This window comes from Anomaloglossus baeobatrachus, chromosome 3, assembly GCF_048569485.1.
Source record: "Anomaloglossus baeobatrachus isolate aAnoBae1 chromosome 3, aAnoBae1.hap1, whole genome shotgun sequence".
Lineage (NCBI taxonomy): Eukaryota > Metazoa > Chordata > Amphibia > Anura > Aromobatidae > Anomaloglossus > Anomaloglossus baeobatrachus.
In genome coordinates this window covers 578,317,537-578,327,240 of record NC_134355.1, presented here as the reverse complement: position 1 = coordinate 578,327,240, position 9,704 = coordinate 578,317,537, and the positions used below count along the sequence as shown (strand labels likewise).

The 9,704-nt window shown below is 43.5% G+C and overlaps 1 pseudogene; it reads left to right on the top strand.

The window, feature by feature from the left end:
- Positions 1 to 5,832: 5,832 nt before the first annotated feature.
- LOC142295599 (galactose-3-O-sulfotransferase 2-like) overlaps positions 5,833 to 9,704 on the top strand; it is a 107,022-nt pseudogene continuing 103,150 nt past the window's right edge.

Genomic DNA, 9,704 nt, shown 5'->3' with positions numbered 1-9,704 from the left:
AAAAAGAAGAGCAAAAAAAGTAGAGCAAAAAAAGGGTAGAGTAAAAAAAGAGGTCTGGTTACACAGGTCAAAAGGAAAGGGGGACATACCTCCGAATTATATTCAATGATATAGTGCTAAGGGAATGTCCATCAAGGACGTGTTGTGGTGTCGTGCACAACAGGGAGGAGTCCTAAAGGGGATAAAATAAGGAAGAAAAGAGAGATGAAGGATAATACTATGTTCCTAATTTATATGAGACACGAAATGTCAATATTATAGAGTATAAAAGGGACATAAAAGGAACCTGTATGTGTCAACCTACCGGGTCCGTGCTGGCCTGTTGGATCTCTTGGCCTTTGGCGGTGGTCGTTATCCGTAATTGGTGGGCTGTTGCCTTCTCTCGGGACTTTGGGTGGTGAAAGGACCTAAAGTCCAGAACTCACTCTGTTAATTAACGGGGTCCGGTAGATTCGGGACCGCGTTTCAGGGTCTGAGTACCCCCACTTGTGCTCCGATTTCCAGCTGGTTCTCTGGTTCAGTAACGGCGGGCCACTACCCTGTCCCGGCTACCTACGGTTCCACTGGACTGTCTTCCCGTCTCCTGCAGACGGCCACCACCGTCTACCTCCTAGCCAAAGTGCCCGGGCACCTACCCAGGACACTAACAGGTTTTCTCCTCCACTCCACTTCACTGTCAAAACTAAACTCTGTTTGTTTTCCTGCCTCAAGGCATGTGAGCTCCTGGGGGAGTGGCCAACCATCTGGCTCCGCCCCCATGGGGTAGACCTCAAACCCAGAGGGAGGTAACTAGGGTTTAATAGGTTGGCTGCTGTCACCTTATTTGGGGATGGGTGTAGTGCATGGGGCTAACTGTGACTACCTGGCTAGTCCAGGGCGTCACAGGGTCACTTGTGGAGATTTTCCACTCTTGAGGCACATAAGAGGCTCTACAAACATGACATGGCATCTGCTATCTATTCCAGACAATTTTACGCTACAAAATTCAGATAGCGCTCCTTCCCTCCCAAGTGCCCTAAAAGTAGTTTTCCACCCAATATTGAGTATCTCTGTACTCAGTAGAAATTGCACAACAAAATGTATAAATGTATGGTCCATTTTCCATTGTTGCCAATGTAAATTTGAAAAAAAGTGGGATTAAAATAACATTTTTGTGATAAAATGTATTTTTTCATTTTTATGGCTCACCTTTATAAAATTCTGTGAAGCACTTGTGGGTTCAAGATGCTCATCACACATCTAGATAAATTCCTTGAGCAGTGTAGTTTACAAAATGGGGTCACTTAACGTGACATGGTGACTGCTAAGGATTCAAGCCAACTTGTGTTCAAAAAGTCAAATGGTGCTCTTTCCCTTCCAAGCCCTGTCGTGCACCCAAATAGCAGGTTTCCACCACATATGGGGTATTGGTGTTGAAATTGCACAACAAATTGTATTGTGCAATTACTCCTGTTGCCCTTGTGAAAATGCATAATTGGAAGGCTAAAGCGGGCTTTTCACGCTGCAACATCGCTAGCAATGTTGCGAGCAATAGCACCCACCCACGTCGGTGGTGCGTCATGGGGTGATTGCTGCCGTAGCAAACAATATCGCTACGGCAGCGTCACACGCAATTACCTGTTCATCAACGTCGCTGAGGCCACCGAACAATCTCTCCTTTAAGGGGGTGGTTCGTTCGGCGTCACAGCGGCGTCACTAAGTGGCCGCCCAATAGAAGCAGAGGGACGGAGATGAGCGGTCGGAACATCTCGACCACCTCCTTCATTCCCATTGCCGGCAGCCGCAGGTACGATGTTGTTCCTCGTTCCTGCGGTGTCACACATAGCGATGTGCGCTGCCACAGGAATGACAAACAAGCTGCGTTCCAAACGAGGAACTATTTTTTAAAAATGAACGACGTGTAGACAACGAAAGATTTGACCCCTTTGTGCGATCGTTACTGATTGCAAAAAGGAGTCACACACAACGACATCGCTAACGAGGCCGGATGTGCGTCACCAACACCGTGACCCCGATGATATCTCGTTAGTGATATCGTTGTATGTAAATAGGCCTTAAAGTTGTCTTTGTGCAACTTGAGCCTTGCTCATTTTAGGCTTCCAATCTGGATAAATTGCCTGAGCTCACCACATACGCCTTGGGGATCTTGTCGTGTCCCGCAACCAGCGTTCTCTCGGAACGTGTCCTCAGTGCTGCTGGGGGGTTGCTGACAGATAAGCACACGCGTCTGTCCACAGACAATGTGGACATACTAACGTTCACCAAGATGAGGAAGTCATGGCTCTCAGAGGACTTTTCATCCCCTGTGTCATCCAGGGGAGGCGAAAGGCATGTGTATTTTTGAGAGTGCTTAATGCAAAGCATCTTTTTCATTTTGAAAATGGGGGTCAACTGATGCCAGTCAAGTGGGGTGTGTGTGGCCCAATTAGTGGAAACGAGGGAGACTGTGGTTGGAGTCCCCTCGCTTTTGAAAAAAGAACCAAGATGAACAAGTCATGGCTCTCAGAGGACTTTTCTTCCCCTGGGTCAGCCAGGGGAGGCGAAAGGCACGCGTATTTTTGAGAGTGCTTCATGCAAAGCTTCTTTTTCATTTTGAAAAGGGGGGGTCAACTGATACCAGTCAAGTGGGGTGTGTGTGGCCCAATTAGTGGAAACGAGGGAGACTGTGGTTGGAGTCCCCTCGCTGTGTTTTACATGATTTTCAAAGTGCATGATATGCCTAAGAGGTTTAGTTTCAGCATCTCAAACTTGTTAGCTACAGAAAGGCTGCCTTTACACCCTTTTGTCACCGAGGATTTTCGAGACCTTATGCCCATTGCAGTGCCCCAAGAGCCGATGGCCATTCGCCACTCCTTCTCCAAGAAGGAGTCTTGGTGTCTATCTCAAAACTCACCAAGTGTAAGGACTGCTTTTGACGCTGTTCCCACAGCAGAGTTGGACACTCCACACGATGCTGCTTTTGAGGCTGTTCCCACAGCAGAGTTGGACACTCCACACGATGCTGCTTTTGAATTGCAAAGACAAGTTTGACAAGCTGTGATCTTGTTAGTAATAGAGCTTGCAGGAGTTAATTTCTGAAAGTTTGTGGATTGTTGCTGTAGTCACATGTTGCAGAAGACCTATAACAATTGTCTCTGCCCTTTTTAAGATGGTGGAGCCTGTTCTCCCATGCCGATAATAGCTTAATGCAAACCTGGTCCTTGTGCTATGATATCCTGTTGCTTGTGAACTTCTGTGTGCTGTTTGGTGTGTTGTGGAAATACTCCTGTCTGATTATTTCCTCCCATTACTTTAGTTTCCTCATGATCACGTATTTTCTATACCCCTGTGAGTGATTGGTGTGAGTTTAAGTTTTGGGTTTTCGCAAGTCTGTTTATTTGTATAGGATTAATCACTCCTGGTGGTGGGAGGGGGGTCATTAGACCAGGGTTGTTCAGGAGCTAGGTTTAGGAAGGTGGCCCAAACATTATCACCTTCAGGGTCAGTAAGAGTTCTCCTAGCCTGAGGGTCAGTTTAGGCTTACCTGTTTCTAGTGATTCTTTTACACCCCATGACAAAAGTAATGTTTTCGTAAAAAAAGTCAAATTTTTAATTTTGTTGCTTCAGATTGATTTAGCTTCTGTGAAGCACCTGAAAGTTAATAAAAGTCATGGATGTGGTTTTGAGCACTTCGGGGGTGCAGTTTTTAGACTGGTGTCACTTTTGGGTATTTTCTTTCATATATGCCCCTCAAACTTATTTCAAATGTGATGTGGTCCCTAAAAAATTGTTGTTTTTTTTTTGTAAATTTGGTTGTAAAAATAACTATTCTAACTTCCTAACAAAATAAATTATATTAAAACATAGTGCTGATGTAAAGTAGACATGTGATAAATGTTATATTAACTATTTTGTGTGACATAACTCTGGTTTAAGGGCATACAAATTAAAAACGTCCATTTTCAAAATTCTCTACAAATTCCGATTATTTTTTTGCCTTTTTTTTTCCAAAAATGAATGCAAAACATATGATCCTAAATTCTGTCTTGAAGTACAATTTGTCACAAAAAAACGCTCAAAATTACTAGGATCTGTTGAAGCGTTCCAGCGTTATTATATCAAAGTGACACCAGTCAGAATTTTTAAGTTTGGCCTAATCAGGAAGGTGAATACAGGCTGGATGATAAAGTGGTTAAACACCAGAGAGAAAAAAAAAATCAAAACGACAAAATGTAGGGGTTATTTTGACATCACACTTCTCTTAAAAAATATAAAAGATGCAATCAAAGCATAATATCCACCCCAAATGGTGTCAAAAGAATTTGTTTGCCATGCAAAATATAAGCTTTCACAAAACTCCATAAGCAGAAAAATAAATGTTGCGGAATATTACAATAGAAACAATTTTTTAATTTCTTTTTGTACCATTTCAATAAAAAAAAAATTAAATAAGTTTCATATTGTTTTAATCATATTGACTTGGAGAATCATGATTTTTCGGGATATTATTACCACTCAATGAACACAGTACGACCAAAACTCAAAAAAACTAAGGTATAATTGCAATTGTTTCACTATTTCATCCTCTTGGAATTTTTTTCCCATGTCCCAGTTCATTATATGGTATACCCAATGGTGCCATTCAAAACTATGACTATGTCAACAGATAAAAAAGTTCGAAAGTGAGGAAAAAAAATTGGTCGGGCGTTAAAGGGATAATATACAGGGATGATCGAATACCTCAAATATTCGGCTTTGCGAATACTTGTCAAATAGGTCGCCACTATTCGACTATTCGCGAATATTCGATGCGCAATGTAAGTCTATGGGAAACCCAAATAGCAACTATTCAGAACTATTTGGGCTTCCCATAGACATACATTGCGCAGCGAATATTCGCATAGCGGCGACCTATTCGTCGGATATCCGCGAAGCCGAATGTTTGATGTATTCGATCATCCCTATTAATATGGTCTCACTCATAACAATATATACCGTAATCATTTTTACAGTTATATATTATGGTATGCCTAAAGCTGGGTTTACACACTGCAACATCGCAAAGGACATCGCTGTAACGTCATCGGTTTTGTGACATAACAGCGACCTCCCTAAGTCTCTGCTAAGTCGCTGGTGAGCTGTCAAACAGGCAAACCTGGCCAACAACTCAACAGCGATCCGGACCTGCAGAGCGACCTAGCTGGTTGTTGGGGACGTTGATAAGCAGCCTTTTGAAAGGGAAGTTGCTAACAAAGTCGCTGCAAAGTCTTCACACACTGAAACTTCATGCTGCACAGCGGGAAACAAAGGACCTAGGAATGGTCCTGAACGATTTGTAACGATTACAACTTCACAGCAGGGGCCGGGTCGCTGATAGGTTTCACACACTGCAACATCGCAAACAACATCGCTATTGCGTCACAAAACCGGTGACGTTACAGCGATGTCGTTTGAGATGTTGCAGTGTGTAAACCCAGCTTTAGTTTACCATGTATTTCAATATTTAAATTTCTCTGCATTGCCTGTGTGTTATGGCTCTTACCTGCTGGCAGACGTACAACGCCATACTCCCATAATATTCATAGGATTTGGCTAATTAGATCATTTGTGTTGGCAGTTCATCAACAGTGACATATTCAGTCTATTTTAGGTGTATACTAGTTTTTAATTGTTGATCAAATAGAAAAATTATTCATTAATTTAATATTGAGGTCCTGGTTGGGTGTTATGACAATGAGTAACCTTCTGACAGTAAAAGGGTGGAGTGATCCTATGGAAGATGGATATAGATAAAGGAATAAAGTATAGAAGAAAATGTTCAGCTCAATCAAATTTTCTGAAACAACAGTGCAAGTGGATGTGAATTTTCTAAGGATTCTAATATGGTGCCCAGATGGAAAACAAGACCCAGGTAAATTTACTAAATCCTTATCATATAATCACACTACTGCATTAATCTGAATGACGGCTTCAGAAGTCTATGTACTTCCTGCATTAACAACACAATTAAGATTTATGGAGAAGATTTTCAGTGGTTATAAAGATACATACAGTTAGGTCCAGAAATATTCGTGGTTTGGCCTCTGTATGCCGCTATTCCGCTATTTATGGTTTAAAATGAAATAACTGAGATGTAATTGAAGTGTAGACTTTCAGGTTTAATCAAAGGGGTTGAACAAAAATATCCTGTGAAACGTTTGGGAATTGCAACCATTTCCTACAAAATCTCCTCATTTCAGGGGCTCAAAATTAATTGGACAAATTTACCATACCATAAATAAATAAATTGTTTATTGTTAATTCTTCATAGAGAATCCTTTTCAGGCAATTACTAATTGAAGTCTGGAAGCCATAGACGTCACCAAACGCTGGGTTTCCTCCTTTGTGATGCTTTGCCGGCCTTTACTGCAGCTGACTTCAGTTGTTGTATGTTTGTGGGTCTTTCTGCCTTAAGTTTTTTGTTAAGTATCTAAAATACGTGCTTGTTGGGGTTGAGATCTGGTGATTGACTTGGCTATTGAAGAACATTCCACTTCTTTGTCTTTAAAAACTCCTGTAAAGCACCATCCAATCAACCTTGCTGTATTTGGTTGAATCTGAGCAGAAAGTATAGCCAGGTACACGTCAGAATTAGTGATGAGCGGACTCACAGATAACCGGGATCGGCGGGTCCGTGTTATCTGGTTTTTAAAATCTGGTTCCAAGCCGGATTCTAGTCCCTATATAAGCCCATGGGCACCAGAATCCGCAGATTAAAAACGTTGGTAGAAGGGAGAGAGGGATAGGAGCAAGCTCGCTGTACTTACCGAGGCCCTGGGTCAGCTGTATGCTGCTTCCAGGCCGAGCATTCACTTCCAGGCCCAATAATTTACCTTCAATGAATATGACCTGATTTCCCTGCCCACCGGTGTCTGAGATTGGTTGCAGTCAGACGCACCCCCAGCCTGTGTAACAGCATGTCTGATGCTTTCAATCACAGGCGTGAAGTGCAGGTCAGTATCGTACAGTAAAAATAAATAAATAAAATATTTGGCATACAGTGCCCCATATTATGATACCCAGAACAAATAAAGCATACGGCTACAATCTGCAGCCCCCAGCCGTGCACCTAGTTAGGCTATGGATCAAAATAAGAGGAACTGCATGCATTGTTTTATTTTATTTTTTTTAATTATTTAAAAAAAATAATTTTTAAAAAGTGGTATGCGGTCTCCCACAAATTTTGATACCCAGCCATGACAAAGCCTAAGAGTTGGGAGCTGGTATTCCCAGCCTGGGGAGTCCCATGGTTATTGGGACCCCCCCAGGCTAAAATAGCAGCCTACAAACACACCGGAATTGTTGCATCCATTAGATGCGACAATCCCTGTGCTTTAACAGCTCTTTCTGATTGCCCTGCTGCAGTGGAAATAAGTGTAATAGGGGTTGATAGTGCACATCTGTCATCAAGCCCAGAATTAGTGCTGGGTAGGGGTCTATGAGACCCCCCCTCACTAATCCTATAAGTAAAAAGAAACAAACACAAACACAGAGAAAAATCCTTTATTTTAAAGAAAATACAGCACCTTCTTTCCCCTCTTTATTAACCACAAAAATACCCTTGAAGTTTACGCTAATCCAGACAAAGTCCCAAGACGGTCTGGCTCTGCTACATCCAAGCCTGAAGAGATTGAAAACATGTCTGATCTCTCCAAGCTCTGGGAAACACTGACAAAGGGGACCCAGCTAGCAGAAGAAACATTGCTCAGTTCCTGACTGGTAAGACCTCCAGTGACCTGAGTACCGTACTCTGGCTTAAAGTGTGGGGCCAAGACCCGCACCCCCCAAGCCCTTTAACAGTGACAGATCTGGACAGGGAGTGCAGGGCAGCCATGAACTACCTGACTCCCGGCTAGAACTGTCAGTGTTAAAGGGCCAGTGGGGTGCGGGGCTCAGCCCTGACTTTAACAGTGACAGTGCCAGCCGGGAGGAGGAGAGTGCGGGACAGGCCAGCACTGTCAATGTCAAAGGGCTGGCGGGGTGCGGGGCATGGCCCCGCACTTTAAGCCAGAGTGCTTCAGTCACCAGAGGTCATACCATGGGAACCCGAGTATGACCTCCAGTGAACTGAGTGATGTCACTGCTGCCAGCCAGGTCCCCCTTGTCAGTGTTTCCCGGAGCCTGGAGAGAGCAGACATATTTTTGGTCTCTCCAGGCTCAGATGTAGCCAAGCCAAGACTGTCATCGGACGTCGTGTGGATACCGGCGTAAATTTAAAGGTCTTTTTGGGGTTAAGACAGCTAAGAGGGTGTTGCATTTTATTTCAAATAAAGGATGTTTCCTTGTATTTAGACCTTTACCCATCACTAATTATGGGCTTGATGACAGTAGTGCATTGTCATTAACCCCTATTACCCCGATTGCCACTGCACCTGGGCAATCAAGAAGAGCTGGTTGAAGCGCCGGGATTGTCACATATAATAGATGCAACAATTATGGTGTGGCTTTAGGCTGCTATTCTTGGCCTGGGGGTCCCAGTAACCAAAGGACTCCCCAGGCTGAGAATACTAGCCCCCAGCTGTTGGGCTTTATCATGGCTGGATATCAAAATTGGGGGGACCGCATGCAGTTTTTTAAAATAATTTTTTAAATTTAAAATAAGAAAAGCCACATGTGGTTCCTCTTATTTTCATACACAGCCAAGATAACCCCTATTACCCCGATTGCCACATCATACATTTTCATACACAGCCAATTAACCCCTTTTACCTTGATTGCCACTGCACCAGGGCAATCAAGAAGAGCTGGGTGAAGCGCCGGGATTGTCACATATAATAGATGCAACAATTATGGTGTGGCTGTAGGCTGCTACTCTTAGCTTGGGGGTCCCAGTAACCAAAGGACTCCCAAGGCTGAGAATACTAGCCCCCAGCTGTTGGGCTTTATCATAGCTGGATATCAAATTTGGGGGGGACCGCACGCCGTTTTTTTAAATTATTATTTAAATTTAAAATAAAAAAAGCCGCATGCGGTTCCCCTTATTTTCATACACAGCCAAGATAGGCGCATGGCTGGGGGCTGAAGCCCCACACCAATTGTTTTATTTATTCTTACACTGCGATACTGACCTGCAGACCGTGCCTGTGATTGGTTGCAGTCAGGCGCTGTCATACAGACTGGGGGTGCGTCTGACTGCAACCAATCACAGATGCCAGGACAGCCGGTGGGTAGGGAAAGCAGTGCATATGGATAAGCAATGATGAGTGGCCCAGGAAGTGAAAGAGAGGCCACGCGAGAAGAGTACTAGAGATGAGCGAGGACCATAATATTCATAATTACTATACTCGAAACGAGTACTTTGTAATATTCGTGTATTCGTTCCGAATAGCGAGTACAATGCAAGTCAATGGGAAATGCAAGTAATTTTCTGCTGGACCCAACAAAGAGGTCTGGGGGCCTGAGGAAAAGGCTGAAATGGATAGGAAAGTGATAAAACTGAATGGGGAGAGCCTGAAGAATATGCCTGCATGCATTTCTCACTCATATGGTTTCTGGAATCCCTAGAAGCCATGTGGCTTCAGTCTATCAAGCCCCTGCAGTGTATGGTGTACTGCCCTGGCCAGCCCTGCAGTGACTCACACAGCAGTGTGCAAGCAGCTGCGGGATGATGAGCGCCGACATCAGGAGGTTAGCTAAGATCATTACCCGCTATGATGATGTAATACTATTGTATGTTCTGAGGATTT